The following is a 20,288-nucleotide window of genomic DNA, read 5'->3' on the forward strand; positions in this document are numbered from 1 at the left end:
TCCTGCCTTCACTTGCTCATCTGCCATCACTTCTCACTTCTCATTCCATGCCATCTGCCAGCTGCCCCTCTGCTCAAAGTGCTCTGGTTCCAGCCAACAAGGCCACATCTTCCTCGGGCTCTCAGCTCCGTATCCCCTCTCTTCCTCTCTGCGGAGCGAGTGTACCTGTCAGCCGCCTCATGTCCCTAAAACACATCCCTTGGCCTCCACAACTTTTACAAACTGTAGTTCCCAGCCTTCATTTCTGATGGGTCTTCTCTCCCTTCTTGGTTGGGCTGTTTCTCTACCAAGGTCCCTAGATGCAGGGCTGCTCCAGGAGTCTGAGGTGAACGTTTCAAGTTCAGTGTCAGAACCTTGTTCATAGCCATTAGTACTTTATAGGGTTATTACGAATGCAGATATGGTATTTTCTCTAATGGAATATAGATGACTTATAAGCAGAGCAGGACTCACTGAGCTCTGGATCCTTTGGAGATCCACTTCATGTAAGAAATGTTACGGGAGAATAGACCCCCACAGCTGGACCTCCTCGATGTCTAGAGTCAGCCAGGACAGCATAGAACAGTGGTTCACCAGGGGACATTGGACAAAGTCTGGAGACAGTTTCCTCTTTCGCAACCAATGAAGACAGGCCACAGGCTACTGGTGATTAGAGGCCATGGATTCCACTAAAGATCCCACAATGTACAGAACAATCCCTCACGCACACAAAGAATGATCTGGCCCAAAATGTCCTTGGTGCTGAGGTTGAGAAACTTTGACTTACAGTGACTATGTCACTGCAGTCTCCCGTAGCAGTTCACTGGCTCATGGGAACAAGAGTTGGGTTCTGGTGACGTGGTCCTTAAAGAAACACTTGCTCTTGCAGATATAAGCACAATGGCATTGTGTCAATTTGTAGTCACATGTGCTTACCCACCCAATAACAATGCCATAAGGTTTGCTGCACCCACCTACTTATCCTGATGACAGGAAGGCTCTCTTTCGCTCCCTGTAACGTCTGTGTTCTGACCCTCAGTCTTCACTGAGTCCATAGCAGTGTCTCTCATTTTCAATTCTTGGATGTAGCTCTAATGGGCAATAAACAAGCCATGGCATCAGGACTACGTGTTGTGGGTCTCAAGAAGCTTCCTCTTAAACAAGCATGGCACATCTTCAAAAGCTGACTCACATTTGGCAATCGCTAGTTGGGGGAAAGTGTAAGTTAGAAACACAGGGTTGAATGACAGGCTTCTGACTACTTGAGTGACTCCGAGTCTTTGCTAATCCTCGCTCCGTTTTCTGGTCTATAAAAAAATAGGATACTAATAAAATACACCTCATGGAGCTGTGGGAACTAAATGAGATGACACAAGTCAATGCCTAGCAGCTAGTAATCACTTGGCAAATATGAGGCGTTAGTAAAACAACTTTAGTTTCTGTATGATTAGAAAAAAAGAGGTGGAAGCCAGGAGACTCTTTTAATATTAGGGGAATGATGGGTTGTCATCAAACTAATAACTTACTTTCTATAAGTACCCCATCAGTCTTTCTCGTGCTAAATTGAAATGAACTGATTTCGTCGAGTATACATTTATCCCATCATTTGTAACCGAATAGCAATTCAAATAGAACAATACCGTATTTGAAGGGGATAATTCATGGGGCTTTAAAGCAGTGAGGAAAGGGAAGAGGAGAACACAGTCAGAGAAAATATAATGTATTGCTGTGAGGCAGGTCTTGGTGATCATCTATTTCTACATTAGCTGAGTCTCAGGAGTCCCAAGTAGCTTGCTAATCTGATGACTCTCCACAACATTGCATTATCATGGCAATTTTTTGAAACCTGAGCAAACTGAACTACAGGAAAATTGAGCGAATTGCTCAAGGTCACACAGAAGTCAGGCCCAGAATAGAGCTGATGTCTGCTGGTTTCCCGCGACCCTTCCCTATACACTTTACTTGAAGCAGTCTGGTGAGAATGGCTAATGGCTTTGATAGTCTTGAACCATTAATATTTTTTTCTGAGTAGTATTCTTGGCAAACTTGCTTATTTTCCAGAGTGATAGATATTTCTGAAAAGAGAGTCTCAGAGGAATGTCGATTGTCAGTCTAAAAGAATAGTCAGTCAGAGAGCAGTGAATAAATTTTAACCTACGAATGTGGTTTTGGAGACTGTAATCGAGGAATGTTTTATACCAATATCAAGAATCTTGAAAAATTGAATAAAAAATATTGAATATCAAGGTAAGACTTTTGCAAAGGCTGGAAAGCCTAGATTCGGAATTCTTATTCCGAATGAGGCCTTCAGCACCAAGCTTGGCCCCCTCTCAAGAAATGCAGTGTTCCTTGGCAGCCTTCCTTTACCCCCTAACCCCGGGCACTGGCTTATAGCTCGTGCTGCAGCCAACTCATTTCCTCCAGCCCAATCGATGACTTTCTATTAGCCGAGCATCCTGCTCTGAATCACTTGCAAACCACTAAGATACACTTTCACTGTTTATTTTCTGACTTGAGACAGAGAAGAGCAAGGTCAGTTGGTTCTTTCAATGATTTCTCTTAAAATGAAAACTTTCACTGCAGTCTTTTGAACTTTTGAAGACTAACGTCCAATAACACAGCCATTTTTAGCAAATTTAGTTGCTCAGGATTTTATGGTTTTTGTATAACTTAATCATATCTATCTATTTCATGTATATTAATGCATCGGAATTATTTAATGGGTATGTTCTTTTATATCTGTCAAATGTAGTGTCATGTGTTTCATAAGCACCCCATTAACAGTGGAAATAAAAAAGAAAATACATATAAAGAGAATATATGATTTCTTGATAATTAGAAGCTTATTTTTCACGCCAGGTTGAACCCTCCAATTATAAGAATAAGCACATGTTGATTATGTGATGTTGAGGAGAAAAGTTTCACTGGTGGAAAGCTGCATATCCAGGGACTGGGAAAGGCAAGATTAATGGGTTTGTAAATTAGACAGAGAAAATAGTCTTGATATCATGGAATAGCACAAGCAGAAGAATAGAGAAAATTCCAGCCACAAGATGAGAGTTCCAGTGTGAAATTGTTGTGGGCAATGAATTTGCTACTCACATTCTCCTTGGCAGCCAACATTCTCATAAGCACCTGTTCACCACCATCATCATCATCATCATCATTATCATCATCATCATCATGTTATGACTACAAGTTAAAAAGAAGAGAACCCACTGAAGTCAGGAAACTGGAGCATAAGTATTATTATTAATTAGTATTTTTATTAATTAAAATAATTAGAATCCCCATGGCCTTTTGGTATTTATTTGAAACCACTTTTATAGCAACTAGGACAAGATTGCTTACTTCTTTAGGATTTGAGAAATCATAATGCATGTGGCACAGAATTTACTTTTGGTGGCCTACATCCAGAATGGCTTAGTCATCAAGTGCTGTATTTGAATGTGATTAATCAACAGGCAGGGGACAGAGGCTAGGGTTAAACTTTGCTGACCAACTCTCAAGGAAGTAGAAAATATACGGTGAAATCAGTTTATCTCTCTCTTTTAAAGCTGTGTAATCTTTACCTTCATTCTGTTTGAAATGAAAGATTTTTTCCAGCTGCTTGTCCCTTTGAAAAAGTGACCAGAATAATCTGAGGTTTTTTTTCTCAAACTCCAAGTTCTATTTCAGATGTTAGTTGCTAGTTGCTAAGGGAACCATTATAGACCAATTATCATTAAAACAGCCTCTGAAACTGGATATCTGATGGAGGAGACATTGTTCTCTCCTCTTTAAAGGCAAACCCTCTCTCTGGTTAGAAAAACCCATTTAAGTTCAGGCTACTTTTCCTTTTCTCCCAACTCTCTGGAAAAATAGTGAAAGACAGGAATTTTAGAAAAAGCCACAGAGAAGAGTAAGTGTATGAATGAATTTGGAAGTCATATTCAACCCATAGACTCATGATGGCTGTGGGAAAAAAAAAAAGTGTATTTAAATTTGGAAAATGTTTTTTTCTTTTACCTTTTAAAAAATGGGAGTCTAATTTATATACAACAAAATGCAGATTTTATGTACTTTTTAAATGAGTTTTGACAACTACAGACATGACAGAGAATATTTTCATCATCCCAGAAGTGTCCTTCCTAGTGCCAAACGTCTCTCCTAGTGACTGTCCCTCCTCTAGGCAAATCTCACCCCCTAGAGACAACTACTGCTCTGAAACCTGTCACCATACTTTATTTTCTGCTATTCCATAACTTCATATAAATGGAATAATCTAATACATAATCTTATTTTCTGTCTTCCTCTGTCCAAATCTAAGTTTTTTGAGATTCATTCATTTTATTATATTTATCAGTAGTTCCTTACGTTTTATGGCTGAGTAAGTAATCTACTGCCATACTTTTGTATCCATTAACTTCTCGGTGAACATTTATTTTGTTTTCTGCTACTATGAATAAAACTGTTAAGATAGTTTTTTTTTTTTACATATCTGTTTGTAAACATGTATTTTCAGTTCAAGTTTAAGTTTGCTAGTCACAGATTTTACCTGATGACTCCCTTTAAAAGAGGCTGCAATGGGAGAGCAGATTGTTCGGAGAAGAAGGGGCCTTTTATCCACCTCGAGCCCCTTGGTAATTTCAGCCTACAGTTTTGAACTTGCCACCCTCCACCGCCACTCATCCCTAAGATTCAAAACCCGTTGGCGGTATATCTCAAATGACACGTCTCCAGGTATGCATGGCCAAACAGCATGTAATAAAGTCGAGGCCCCTTTCTTATTCCTACTCAAATAATTAAGACCCCTTTTCAACATCTGGGCCTAGTGAGGAGGCACCCAATACCAAAGTCTCTTTGTACATGGAAAAGCAGCCTAGTATTTTCAGGAAGATTGCTTCAGAAACTCATCTGGCCAGCCTGGAAGCCGTCCTAGGTAGTTGCTTTAAGTCCTATGGGTACCACTTTGCATGCATTTTGCACTCACGGAGAAAAAGAATCCAGGTTTCAACCTTTCACATTCAAACAGGATTCTGAGTGCCTCCCTGCATTTTCTGAGCTTTTGGGAAGGGATATGTTAAGATGACCACATTTAAAATTCACTTCAGTGATGCTTCCAGATCCTTGCTGAGATAGATGTACAGAGATGTTTGCTATAATTCACACTAAGATTTTTCTAAAGATTTTAGGATTTGTTTTTGTCCCTGAGGTCGTAAGCATGTTGTCAGCACTTTGACACTGGTGTGCACAGGTTATGCCTGAAGCCCTCACACATTTCTTAGGCTTCTGGGGGTGCCACATCTCTAGCTGATTTAATCCCATCGGCTGAGGCTTTGTTTTTCTGAGATGAGCTGATGTGCAGAGAACTCCATTTGAACACATTGGATTGTTGCATCTCCCAGTTTTTTTGTGTTTGGCCCCAATGTTATAGGATTTCCCGACCACTTTCTGGACTTGGTTACCCAAACTGGCATGGAGTGCTGCACCCATTTTACAGATGGTAAAAATAAACCAGATTAAGTGGCTTGACATGTCACATTATAGATTACGCCCTTGAAGCGTGACCAGCTTCACCCCAGTCTGGGCAGAGGCACGAACTTGTCTCTGTCGGTCCTGTCTCTCAGCCACTAGAGTAATTCTAAATTTCTTAAGTGGAATACAGGTGGTTGCTCCAAATTTTCCTTGATATGCACCAAGAGCATACTGAGGCAGGGTCAGCAAATTTGCATATGAGTGGGGGGCAAAGACCTCCTGGGAAGAAAGGAATCTAGATTCTGACCCTTTTGTCTTTCAGGGACCAATACTTGAGAGTGTCTCGGATGCATTAGGATTGTGTGAACTGAAGGTCGTCAGTAATAAAGAACGCCAAAGTCCACCAAAGGAGAAGCCACCATGGAGAAGGAGTCTGACAAGTCATCTGAAAATACCAAAGTCTAAACTAGTTCCATCCAATAGAAATACAATGAGAATCACGCATGCGATTGTAATTTTCTGACTGCCACATTTAAAAAAGTAAAAGGAAACATAGGCATAAGTTCAGTGCTACAGTTCATGTAACGTAATATATCCAAAATATGTCATCTTAGGAAATAATTAATATACACATTATTAATGAGTTCTTTTATATCCTTTTTTATGTATTAAATCTTCGAAATCGAGGGTGTATTTTCCACAATACTTCCCCATTTGGACCAGCCACATTTCCAGGGCCCTAGCCCCTGAGTGGCCACCACATCAGACAGCACAGATCTAGATGTTCACGAATGAAAGGCAAGAAAGGGCCTCTTCGCAGCTACTTTAACGAGGGCTGTTGTGCTTTAAAACCACAGTGGGCTTATGAGTGTACGCCAGAGAGCTGTGACCGTGAAGTAAATGCCGCTGGCTCTACTTCACAGAGAGGAGTGAGAATGACATCAGCAGACAGCAAAAGAACCCCAGCCCCCACACTGTGGACCACAGGTGGACTGATAATTGTGCTTTACTTTCTCCCTGTTTTGTGAAGATAGAGTCAAACTCATAATTCTTGGCCCTTTGGTGTAGGGGAGCAAAAAGCGCTCTGGAGAAAATTTGAGCTGACGGCAAATTAAAGCAAATGAGACTTCAGCTAAGAATCTGAAAAGCAAGAGAAATCCCCAGCCCTTTGTTCTGGAAGCCTGTGAATCGGGTCGGATCGCTTAGTTGTGCAGCCACCGTTTGCTCCCCACTACGGAGAGAGCCTTGAGGGGAGGGATTAGGATTTACCTGTGTACGATCATTCCAGAACCCTGGGCAGCACCACAGCTGTGGTAAGCTGGCTAAGCGTGGTTCCTTTCACCCTTTTCCCAGAACTCCGAAGAGGACTTGGCATAGAGGCGTATGCATTAAAAAAAAAAATTGCTGACGAGCTGGCCAGAGAGATGCGAGCTACCCTCGCTCTCCAGTTGCAGCTTCTTCCTTACAAAATGGACGTAACCAGAAGGCCGACTCCGCTCGTGTCTCAAGTAGGTCTCTGTAGGTGTTCCGAGCTTAACCTAACTTAGGAAGTCAGTGGGGAGAAAAAATACAAGAAAAATGGTAGGAATCAAAAGCGTTACATTTGCATAGTGTATTAGATCATATGGAAGGTTTTTGCATGCAAGTCTCAGTTAAAACTCCACATTATACTGATTCAGAGAGGGTAAGACACTTGGGTCAGTCACGTGACTAATAACTCACTTAGTCAGAAATTGGACCTAAGAGGCCTAATTCCAAAACCAACTCTCTCAGTCTTCCTTTCCCTTCATCATGGCTGCCTCCAAATGCAGGATCACCTTTTGCTGACGATAAAACGTTCTAGACAAAGGCATGGTATTTTTTTTATCATGTCGTTATAAGTAAGCTAAGACCAAGAAAACGTTATCATTATTTGAAACTGCCTTTGACCTATCTTTACATATACTAAATGTAACTCTACACCCATCAGAAAACCCAGAGTGGTTCCGAATGAAGATTTTCATTTTCGATGTTGTACCATGACGGTTTATCTTCCAGAATAAAATGATTTCTTTGGAAGCAGGGGAGAATTGATTTCTTAAATCTGACCCAGATGTCGGATTGCTGTGCTTGATTCTAACTGAATGTTTTCTTAGCAGGATCTGAAGCAAGTAAATTGTGCACAATTTATTCATCTAAGCAATGGGGGAGAGGAGGCCAGACCACACAGCTGGCTTAGAAAACAATGTAAATGCGTTTTTGTTCAGTAAACAAAAGAAAAATAATTTCCTCCCAAGCGAACAGAAAGTGGAAAAGGACAAACATTTGCTCGTGCCAAATTCAGTCTGAATTATTTATTACCTACTACAGATCAGGGTATGCTCATAATATTGTGAGAAACAGCAAAGTTCTCACACCTTATCAAGAAATAGTTTGAAAATACCAGTAAATTATCACAGTAAATTATCACAGCTATTGCAAAGGGTGGTTGCGGGTCATCGTTCTTTCTCCTAGGTTCTGCATTTTTGGAAAAACAAAATTCTAACACTTTCTCAACACACTGTTGAGAACAGTGAGTAGATGTGAAGGCCAAAGACCTGCCTTCCCTTTATAACTGAGTAACCTTTCAAAAATCATTGAAACTTTCAGAGTCCATTTTTAAGCAGACTCATATCTACTTCCTGGGGTTGTGATGGGAATTAAATGAGCTATAAGAAGTGATCCATAATAGAAACACCCACAGATAATTGATCTATAGTGGAAACATACACTCATAAATACTGTTTTTTATTTAAATATTGAAAAATAGATGCTTGATGTCTAAGTAATCTGATATCATAGCTGCTCCAACACTGAATTCAAAATGATTTAAGAGTAATACATTACTCATAAAACACCATAAACAAAATCAAAACACAACTGAAAAACAGGGAGAAATTATTTGTAATGTGTACCATGTGCAAAGATTTAAGATTCCTAATATATAAGAAATTTTTGTTCAAGGCTCACAGATTTTACTGAAATGACTGGTAACAGAGCAGTCTCAAGGGCATCACCAGAGAATCTGTTCTGACTTGGAAGTACTTCCTGTGGACGATGGAGGGCCCTGCCTCATCGCACTCCAGCTCGCTGACCCACATACGCCAGAAGGTGGAGAGAGGCCAAGATGGAGCCTCCAATCCAAACTGAGTACTTCTGCTCTGGGAGAGCAATAATCTTGATCTTCATGGTGCTAGGGGCCAGGGCTGTGATCTCCTTCTGCATCCTGTCAGCAATGCCTGGGTACATGGTAGTACCCCTGGGGAGGACATTATTGGGAAATAAGTCCTTGTGGATGTCAATGTCACACTTCATAATGGAATTGTGAGTTGTTTCATGAATTCCTGTGGACTCCATGCTGATGAAGAAAGGCTGGGATTGGGTCTCTGGGCAGCGGAAGTGCTCATTGACAGTGCTGATGATCTGCCTGGCTGACAGTTCATAGTTCTTCTCCTGGGAGGAAGAGGAGGCTGCTGTGGCCATCTCATTCTCAAAATCTAGGACCACATAGCACCACTTCTTGGTGGTCTCAGCTGTGGTCACAGAGGAAGAGCCTCTCTCTAGGGGGATCTTCATGAGGTAGTCCATGAGGTCACAGCCAGCCAGAACAAGGCACATAATGGCATGGGGCAGGGCAGTAGCCCTCACAGATGAGGCCATTGTGCGTGATGCTGGCCCTCGAATATAGGACAATGCCTGTTGTGCAGACAGAGGCACAGAGGGAGACACGGCTTGAATGGCAGCATACATAGCAGGGACACTGAAGGTTTCAAACGTGATTGGAGTCATCTTCTCCCTGTTAGCCTGGGGACGGAGGGTGCGGGGGCTACACGAGCAGGGTGGGATACTTCTCAGGAGCCCCCGCAGTGCACTATGGAAGGAGCGTGCCAGATCTGGTGGCGAGACCGGCCCGCTATGGAAGGGAAATCAGCCTGAGGTGTGGGGAAGAGGGAGGCATCACCTGCTGCAAAGCCGGCCTAGCGCAGGCCAGAGCCATCGTCCCACACACGCTCAGTGATCTCCTCTTCGCGCATGGAGGGTGTGGCTGAGTGAACCTCAGGCTGCAGCACCAAACCTATGACAGGTCCCTGACCCAGTGACTGAGGGCAGGTGTCAGGAATTCTTTTAAATTCAGAACCAAGGAACAAAATGATATAAAAATAGGAAAAATATATAGACAACTCACAAAAATATATAAAAATTGCCTTCGAACACATAAAAATGTTCAAATTAACTCGTAATTAAAGATATGCAAATTATAACACAATGAAGTCATAACAATACCTCTCAGACTGATGGCTTAAAAGTAGAAAAAAATGATGCTGGAACAATGGATCTAGACACAGACACTGCACCCTTCACAAAAGTTAACTCAAAATAGATCGTAAACGTAAATTTAAAATGCAAAACTATAAAACTCTGAGGAGATAACATAGGAGAAAATCTACATGACCTTAGATTATGGTGATGACTTTTCAGATACAATGCCGAAGACATGATCCATGAAGAAAGTGATTGATAAATTAGACTCCATTCGAATTTTAAAAGTCTGCTCTGTGAAAGACTGTCAAGAGAATGAGAAGAAAAACCATAGACTGGAAAGAAATATTTGCAAAATACGTGTCTGATGAAGGACTGTTATTCAGAGTATTCCAAGAACTCTTAAATAAGAAAACGAACAACCCAACTTAAAAATGAGCAAAAGACCTGAACCAACACCTCATCAAAGGAGATAAACAGATGGCAAATAAGCGTATGAAAAGATGCTCGACAGCCTATATTATTAGGGAATTGAAAATTGAAACAATGAAATACCACTATACAGGTATTAAAATGGCCAAAATCCAAAACACAGACAACACCAAAGACGGGCAAATGAGGAAATGGAGCAACAGGAACTCCCATTTGTTACTGGTGGAAATGCAAAGTGGTACAGCCACTTTGGGAGTTTTGTTTGTTTGTTTGTTTGTTTTGCAAAACTAAATATACTCTTACCATGCAATCCAGCACTCACACTCCTTGGTGCTTACTCAAAGGAACTGAAAACTTATGTCCACACAACAACCTAGGCACAGATGTTTATAGCAGCTTTATTCAAAATTGCCAAATCTTTGAAGAAACAAAGACATCCTTGGGAGATGAAAATGGATAAATGGGTACAATCTGAGAATGGAATATTATTCAAAGCTAAAAAGAAGTGGGCTAGCGGGCCATAAAAAGACATGGAAGAACATTAAATGCACATCACTAAGTGAAAGAAGCCAATCTGAAAAGGCTAAATAGTGTGTGATTCCAACTATATGACATTCTGGAAAAGGCAGAACTGTATAAACAGTAAAAGGATGAGTGGTTACTAGTGATTGGGGAAGAGGAAGGGATGAATAGACAGAGCGTGGAGAATTTACAAAGCAGCGAAATTATTCTATGTCATACTATAATGTTGTATACATACCATCATGCATTTGCCAAAACTCATTAAATGTACAAGACCAAGGGTGAACTCTAATGGAAGCTGTGGACTTTGGGTGATTATGATGCGTCAGTGTAGGTTTATCAGTTGTAACAAATGTGCCACTCTCGTGGGGGATGTTGATAGCCGGGAAGGCACGTGTCGGGGGAGGGAGTACATGGGAACACTTTATTTTCCACTCAGTTTTTCTGTGAACCTAAAACTACTCTAAAAAAGTCTATTCAAAAAGAAAAAAAAAAAAGTAAGGCAAGATATCCTGTTAGCAAACCTGTGAGATAATACATTCTCTTCAAACATTACGTGGCAGACTTCTGGACAGGAATTTAACGAGACCCGCCAAAACTATCTACGCTCTTATCCTTTGACCTCTCAATTCCATCTGTAGGAATCTAGAGCATGAAATACATATGTGCACAAGGTTATTCATTGCAGCACTATTTGTTATTATAAAACATTAGAAATGACAGAAATACTCATGCATAGAATAATTATTGAAAAACTATGGTACATCCACAAAATGGAATAATATCTGTGTAACTATATATAAAAAAAAAGAAATATCTCTTTTAACTACTGTGATGTGATTTTCAGAATATATTCTTAAGTAAATAAAGCAAAGTGAAAAGGTGTATCTATAGTAAGCTACCCTTTATGTAAGAAAGAAGAGAGAGATATAAGAAAACACGCACATGTAACTTTTGTAAAAGATGAACAGAGAGAATGAACCGAAACCTAAAGAGATTAGTTACATGCAGAGGACGGATAGGAAAAGGTAGGAAAGAAGCACAAAATAGAAACAGGGAGCAGGTCTAAGGAGAGAGACTCTCCTCTGAGTAGACCTTTTGGTATAGCTCTCTTAGAATCCCATGACTCGTTCACAAACCCCCAGAATAAAAATTAAAATCAACCGGAAGGCAGGGGAACCCCACATGGAATAGAAACCAAATGAACATAACTGAATCACAATAAATAACAAAATCACACTAAAGGGGTTGGAAAGGCAGAGAACTAACCCCAGCAACTTCGGAAAACTGGAATCTGACTGGATGACATACTTGGTAAAATGAAAGATAATAAGAGTTATATACACAAGTGCTGTAATTTAGTTAGTAAATTCGTTTCTCTGTGGGATACGGGCTAGCAGTTCTGAAGCTACTTAATGTGTGTAATAGGATTGTACAAGGATTATATATTGTGTATGATGAGAACCAGAACTCTTGCAGCCAGGGAACTGGGGGTGAGAACACGGTACCTCTCTGGACTATCTCTGGAATTTTCTATGAATCAATAATTATTTCCAAAAAATAAAAAAGAATGTCAAAGGCAACAAACAGCTCTAAGGACAAGGATGAGATGTTTATTCTAATTAGTCCGAGGGGTTCCCAACCATTTGTAATAAATCACACTTACCTTTGTAGAATTGTGTGTGTTTGTGTGGGTGTAACACACTTATGCATATACATGAGTACGTATAAATAGAAAGATGATCATTTTGGAAGAGTTATTTTTTCCTGCAGTTTCTTCTTTTTCTACCATGATCATATATTATTTTTAATAGAAAAAAAGGGACTTTTTTTTTTTTTTTTTACTTTTAAATTGAGTTGTCTTTTTATTTGGGGATATAAGAGATTTTTAAAAAATATATTTTGGCTACAAGTCCCTTATTGGATATACGATTTGCAAACATTTTCTTCATTCTCTGAGTTCTTTTCACTTTCTCTTTTTAAAGCATTTTATTTCATTTTATTAGTTTCAAGTATACAGTACATTGGTTAGATATTTATATAGTTTATGAAATGATCTCCCGATTACTCTATCTTCCCTCTGGCTCTACACATAGCCATTACATTACTGCTAACTGCATTCCCTTTGCTGTGCTCCCCATCCCCATGACCTATCAACTACTGATTTGTACTTCTTTAACTCTTCATCGCTTTCTCCCAGTTTTCCTACCCCCGCCCCTCCTCTGGCAGTCACCAGATTGTAAAAGGGGAGTTTTTTAAGAATATTACTTAGCCATAGAAAAGAATGACGTCTTGCCCTTGTGACAACACAGATGGACCTAGAGGGTGTTATGCTAAGTAAAATAAGTCAGTCAGAGAAAGACAAATGCCACATGATCTCACTTACGTGAAATCTAAAGAACACAATAAATGAACAAACAAAACAGAAACAGACTCATAGATACAGAGAACTGATAGTCATCAGATGGGAAGAGGGTGAGGGACTGAGTGGAAAAGGTGAAGGGATTAAGAAGAACAAATTGGCAGTTACAAATGCTCACGGGCATGTAGAGTACAGCATAGAGAATATAGTCAATACCATTTAAAAAAAAAAGAATGTTAGAGAAAACTTTAGGAATGACTTATTCAACTCAAACAATTTACAGATGGGGACATGAGGGCCCCTAGGGATCAACTGTGTTGGCTATGTTCCCTAGTGACCCCATGGCAGGCCAGGGCCACTGCCATCTGTCCAGGGGCTCCACCCCCTGGGCCTGTGACATCCTTCTCTCAGATAGGATTCCAATACTTTGCTCCTCTCAGAGTCCACGTTTTGAGAGGAAAACGTGGAATGATAGGGCCAAAGAAATATTCACAGAATGAATAACAGGAATACAGTTAACATTTCGGAAAGAAATTTGATTGTTGAGGAAAAACACAAAGTTGACAACCAGAAGTATGTAAACAGGCTGTCTCTGCCAATGAAGATCCAGCAGATTGTTCAAAATGTCATTTCTCTATTGATGGACATTTTTTTCCATATAAGGCAAATGGAAATTGTAAATAACACAGACATGCAAGTCTCTTAAAAGTTTCCAGTGTATTTTTATTTACACAGAACTATTTTTTCCCCTAAAACAAAAGTTCCAAAGGATCTGAAGTACCAATTTCTAAAATTAAATATAAAAATAAAAAGCTATTCTTTTATTGAAATTCTTCAAATTAGAGACCTTGGTTAATCCTTGAAGGCAGGAACAAAGAATTTGGGGAATAAAGAAAAATTTTTCAAACAACTTGAAAACCCTAGTTTTCTTTAGACATCACTGAGATTATTACCATAATAGGATAGAAACCTGATGTTTAAAAAAAAAAAAGAGTGTCATTTTTAAGATAGCTATTTTTAACGTGTCAAGAAAAAAAAATCTATTTTATAAAAACTGAAATGAGTAGACGATTTTCTAAAAATGCCATTTTGCTTTCAGGTTATACTTATCACTATGTGAATTCAGCAAAGACCCGTCAAACACCTGCTCTGGACTGGCCCCTCTCCCATTGAGCATACATCCATGAGTGCGGCCGACTGAGCTGCAACGGTAAGAAATTCTTACAGACCCAGCCCTAAGAATTCGGAGAACAGACATATGTGTCTTCGCTGTTGGAAGAAGGGTGGGGCGAAAGCCAGAAGAGCCATCACCCCACCTTATTCCCTGCACAAAGGGAAGGGAACTAGTACTGCTCAAGATCCAAGCACCGCGCACTGAAGAGGCTTCCTCTTCTCCATTGTTTTGGCTCCTTTGTCGAAAATTAGTTGCCCACATACATGGGGATTTATTTCTGGGCTCTCAATTCTGTGTCCGTGTGTCCGTTTTTCTGCCAATCCCATGCCGTTCTGATTGTTGTAGCTCTGGAGCATAATTTGAAGTCAGGGAGTGTGATGCCTTTAGCTTTGGGCTTTTTGCTTAGGATTGCTTTGGCTATTTGGGGTCTTTGGGGGTTCCATACAGACATTATAGAATTGTACACTTAAAACTTAGGTAGTCATAGTCACTAATGTCACCCCAGGACATGTTTTTAAAACGATCCGAGCACTTCACAGATAGCGCTCTGCCATCACCGCGACCACCTCTGTGGTAGATAATTCTGCTAGTTTACAACACTAGAAACTACGGTTCCGAAGCTCAAGTAACTACATAAAATACGACGATGGTAAAGATGCGACATTTAAAGCATGACAAGAGGTTTCTGGCTCGAGCAAGGATGCCCTGGACCTTCACTTTCATTATGATGTCAAAGACCAAAAAACGTGTGGACGACTGGACGGACGGCAGTACGTGGAGCTTCTCATTCCACCACCGTTTCTTGCCCGTGCGAGGGAGAGTTTTGCGTTCGACAGTAGAGAGTCCATGGTTGCTCCTTTGATTCCAGAAGGAGGCCTTCCTCCCATGGGCGTATTAAACATAAAGAATTAGAGAGAAAGGATAAGATTGCTGCCCGGCTCTGATGACATGGGAAAGAGGCTGAGAACCTGGGGCACAGTCCCCTCTTATTTCTCATTGCTACTTTTGCGACCTTGGTTGGATAGTTAACATTCGGACTTCAAAGCCTCATCTGTAAGATGCAAATAGTAAGCTTGTCTCATAGTACCAGCACGAGAAGAAAAAAAATAAATAAAAGCATGTCAAACACAAATTGCCTGGGAAACAGTTGGTCCTTAGTACCTCCCTTCACGAGCCCAAACCCCAGGTCACAGCAGAACCGGCAGAAACCGACTAGACTGTGGGATATCTGACCTGAAGCACGTCCCAGAAGGAGGGAGCCGTGGAGGATGAAGCTGCGGGAGTAGGAACTAAGCTGGCGGAGACCACACGGTCAAGGTTTGTAAACTGTGGCCCAGATATCATGATCGAATCCTGGAGTCATCCTCTGAAGGCCTTCAAAAGTCAGGCTGACTCTAATCTAAGGAGGCCTTACTGAGAAAGAGCAGATGTCCTTGATGGTTTTTCAAGGCCCCTTCTAGCCCTCAGGCTCCGTGATAAAATAATTTTTTAAATAGCCATCCTTTATTTATTTTTTTTTCCAGTGCTTTCTTTTGTAAAGTCAGAGAGTGCAACTGATTGCTTACCTTCCGCTGCCTCTCAGCGGGGTTTATTTATAGAATAACCACATGACAGCCAGAAATACCTTCAGACCAGGAGGCACGCCCGCCGTCTGTTCCTGTGATTACGTGCTTCGAGTGATTTCTCCGGGATGCTGGTACTTAACAAAATGTTGCTGCAGCATCATCCAATCTGTGTATTTATAGGAAGGAGAATGTGTGTATGTTACATATTTGGACTTGTTTCTTTCAGCGGGAGAAATATAGCCTTTGCCATATGTTTTCTGCACAGATAATTACCTCCCCACTCCATATATCCAATTTTAAATATTTTACCATTCACATAGCAGCAGGTTAGAATCTTTCCCTTGAGTCCACATACACTTAAACCCATCATCCTGGAGCAGCAGCTCTTTGTGGGATGGCCATTAATCAGATAATTACTAACTTTCAAGCTGATTCGCTAAACAAACATTCCCCATCTTGTACAATCTCCTGGAGCGAGGAGAGAAAGCCGAGGTCTCGTGTCAGCTCCGAGGCATGCACTTTCACTTTGGCCCTGGTCCCCTGTGCACCAGCCGCTCTCTTGTGTAAACAAAGTGGTTATCAACAGTCATGAAAACCATAACTATTTTGACTGAGCTCACTCCTTATGCCATGCTGTGCCACACATGCTCTGTGCCTTATCAGATTTCACTTCTCACGACAGCTCTGAAAGGTGAGACTTTTATTATGACCATCTTATCAATGAGAAAACTGAGGCTTGGAGGCTGTAAGTAGCTAGTACAGCACAGAGCTGGCTCGCTGAAGGGAATGCCATTTTGTTAAATACCGTCAACATTCATTGATTCAATTCATATTGATTGAAAGTCTTCTAAGCACTAAACATTGTTTAGACTCTGGGAAGAAAATATTCCACAGCAAAGGCAGAGTCCCCTCTCTCATGGGACTCATAATTTTGGTAGAAGAGGACAGACAATAAACACAGCAAGTCATCTTAAAGGCTGCAATGAGAGCAATCCAGGACGATAGACAGAGAGAGCCCTGGGCCACTTTGCTTTCAGTTTGGAGGAAGGAGCTGAGACTGGAATGGGAAGAGGCGGGGCCGGGTACACCAAGCTCCTGGGGAAGAGGGAACAGCTTTTCACAGGCTCAGATGGAAGACTGGAGGGAGGGGTCCAAGCAGGGAAAGGAGCCCAGAGTCAGGCAGGGACACGCCATGTGGGCACTTGTGGACCAACGTAGAGAAAGTGACATTTATTAAGTCATTTGAGTGACCCCTTGTGGGATGGGGTGGGGGGGTGGGGTTAAGTGGGAGGTTTTCAGAATTGCATTTTAAGTGGATTGTGGGAACAGAAGCAGGAAGAGCCATTTACGATGACTCCACAGGACACCAGGCTATGTCGTCTGGGTGGGGAGTGGCCCCACGAGACTGGAGCGTGATTCTCCTCTGAGTTCTATCTGGTAAGATGAACACATCTCCTCAGGCAGGAAAGGAAGAATATTCCAGTTAGAGGGAACAGTGATTGTGAATGTACAGAGTCTGTTAAGGAAACAGACAGAAGTTTACCTCCAGTCTATGGTGGGACCGAAATTGTTGGGAACAGACTACGAGAGCCCTTGAGCAAGTACGTCCCTATCTCATATGGTGACCCCACTATGACGATGAGCAAAAGGCGCCTCTTCCTCCAGGTGGACGAAGCCCTATATCAGAGCACAGAAGAAGGAAAAGTGGAAATGATCTCCTCTGATGACGTCACCTGAGCTGCCTCTAGAGCAGTGTGCGGATATGTCTGATCTCCCCTACCTACCCTTCACCCAGCCCCTGCCACCCTCGTACAGCATCCACCAGGGTGCGTCCTCAGGCCACTGGTGCTCCACACTGACACGTGCCTGCCGGAAGCCGTATGTGCCCCACATGTGAAAGGTGGTCCAGACCCAGGACCGACGCCAGATTTTCATCTTGAATGGCTCCCTTCCAGACGTTTGTCATAGATCCTTGCACCTCAAAGTGTGGCTCATGGAACAGCAGCGTCACCTGAGAGTATGTTAGCAATGCAGAGAGAGTAATGAAGCTCCTCTGTAGAAAAACTGAATCAGAATCAGCATTTCAGCGAGACTCCCGGGTGAGCTATATGCACTTTGGAGTCTGATAACGCTGGCCCAGATAACCGCGTGACTGCCAATGATAAGTGATGTCTGAGAAAGCCTGACAGGACCTGGAACTGTGCAGAGACCCACAATGCGATGTCAGCTGGGGCCCGGGGTGGGCAGTGCTGTGTCAGGGGCCTGGCGTGGCCACGGGCTGTCTTGATTTCTGCTTCCAGCTGTGCAGGCAGAGAAGTGTCCTTAGGGCCCTTTCTTCCCTAGTCTGCCTCTGTCTACCGGTGAAGATATTTCTTTACATGGATGCAAGGACAAGTTTGAAAAGTTTTACTAATAAATAAATGAATTTCTCTAAAGAAAGATAGGAGGATTTCCCTTGACTGTGATCAGAAGAACTTAAATTGAACTGAAAAAGGGGGATTTATAAAGAAAGTGAGAAACTGTCTAAATCAAATAAATAAATAAATAAATTTCTGTGCTGCAGAAATTATCTGTTCACATGAAGCTTTCGTCTCTGTGCTTTTGGAGAATATTCTTTTATTAGGCTGTATTATTGACATACAAATAGAAGACCCCTTTCTGGCATGTATTATTTTCATAAAGCTAACCTTTAACATTCTATATAATTTCTTAATTTTAATGCTTGAGTCAGAATAGTTAGAGTACAATCCCAGTTTGAGGTGGACTCCAGTTTGAGGTGTTAGGTCAGAAAGATTAAAAAAAAAATTTTAATCTAAAATATTAAATTATCACTCAATATATGTGTAGTGTGCCTTTGAAGCTCACACAGCTTTGTTATTTCAATGCTGGACGGCTTGTCCCTCTGTCTTCAATCTCTGCAAGGAAAAAAAAAAATCAATTAGCATCGTAGAGCTGGTAATTCTACACTAAATTCTGCAACAAAGGGTATGACAGAGAAAGAGTGATTTAGGCTGATAGCTACATCAACCGCAGTACAGTTGATTAAAAATTTAACAGTTTTCCTGATGAATGTCCTAGCTCAGATTTGGAAAACACTGACGGCTTTAATTTTCCACTGACTAAATAATCATTTTATAAGCCATGTATAATTCATGGAACGGCAATATTGTGGGCTTGTTAAAAATGACTGCTACTAAACAGTTAACACTCTCCAGCAAGCAGAGACTTGTAAAGGATTATTTTTGGAATTAGTTGGCACCCGTTAACTGGGAATGAGTTTTTTGCCTTCTGAATCTTTAAAATGAAATGGTTTCAACTTACTAGTGGAAGTAACACCTCACCTCACTCCCTGGCCATAAAAACCAAAAGCGTGTGTTGGGGAAAGAACTCTAACCCTGCTATCAGCCAAATAACACTGAACATGATCTATAGTTTTCTCAACTTTAGTTTCCTGATCAGATAAATGGAGATAGTGGTGCCAACTACACAGGGTTGTTGGAGGAAGTATTTACACGGTGGAGGGAGTGATGCTTAAAAAAACCCAAATACTTTAATGGCATTTTTACAGAAATAAAAAAAAAAAAACCTCTAAAATTCACACTGAACCACAAAAGACCCCGAATAACCCAAGGAATTTTGAGCTAGAAGAACAAAGCGAGAGGCCTCATGATTCCTGGTTTCAAAACGTATTACAAAGCTATGGGGATCCAAACAGTATGGCAAAGGCATGAAAACAGATTCATAGACTAATGAAATAGAAAAGAGCCTAGAAATAAACCCACATATATATGGTCAATTGATGTTCAACACGACATCAAGAATACACGATGCATAACACACAATTTACTTTGTTAAATACATCAATCAGCACACCTGTGAGACTTTAAAGGAGCTAATTGTTTATCTTAAAGTTTAAGACTTCTATTTTCTCTCTGGAAAGATGTCTATCTAGTTCAGGTGGACTCATCAAACTGATACAAACAGACAATTCAATTTTGTCCTGAAAACTAATTAACTTAGAGATCTCTTATTCCTCTTCCACTCCTCAGAGTATAAAGAAAAAGGCATTGACACAATTCATGACATGTCAGATAATAAAATCGAATTGCCCAGTTGGAATTTTTATCTACCACATCCTCATTTGGGTGTCATGCAACTATATGGTCTGTTTCTTTGTCCTTTCATTTCCTGGCTTGCTTTATTTTTACTTGCTTCATTCTTTGTTGTTGTTTTGTTCTGGGTATAATACAAGGGCTTGGGATACAGAGTTGAATAAAAAAATAAGCTTCAAAGAGCACTTAGTAAATGGGAGAAACAGACATTTTCAGCACTCACAATTCAATCAGGTAAGCGCTGAGAGAGCACAGGGGAGGAAGTGATTTCCTCTTTCTTTTACATCCGAGGAAGCCTCCCCAGAGGAAGGGACCTTTAGTTGGACACTAAAAGATGATTTAGGGTTCTGCATGTTCAAAGAAGGGAGGAGGAGTGGTACCTTGTGCGGAGGGAACACCGAAAACCT

The 20,288-nt window shown here is 41.0% G+C and overlaps 1 pseudogene; it reads right to left on the reverse strand.

The window, feature by feature from the left end:
- Nucleotides 1–8,429: 8,429 nt before the first annotated feature.
- LOC120582709 (actin-like) lies at nucleotides 8,430–9,488 on the reverse strand (annotated as a pseudogene).
- Between the last annotated feature and the right edge of the window lie 10,800 nt (nucleotides 9,489–20,288).

Source organism: Pteropus medius, unplaced genomic scaffold (assembly GCF_902729225.1).
Source record: "Pteropus medius unplaced genomic scaffold, Ma_sr-lr_union100, whole genome shotgun sequence".
Lineage (NCBI taxonomy): Eukaryota > Metazoa > Chordata > Mammalia > Chiroptera > Pteropodidae > Pteropus > Pteropus medius.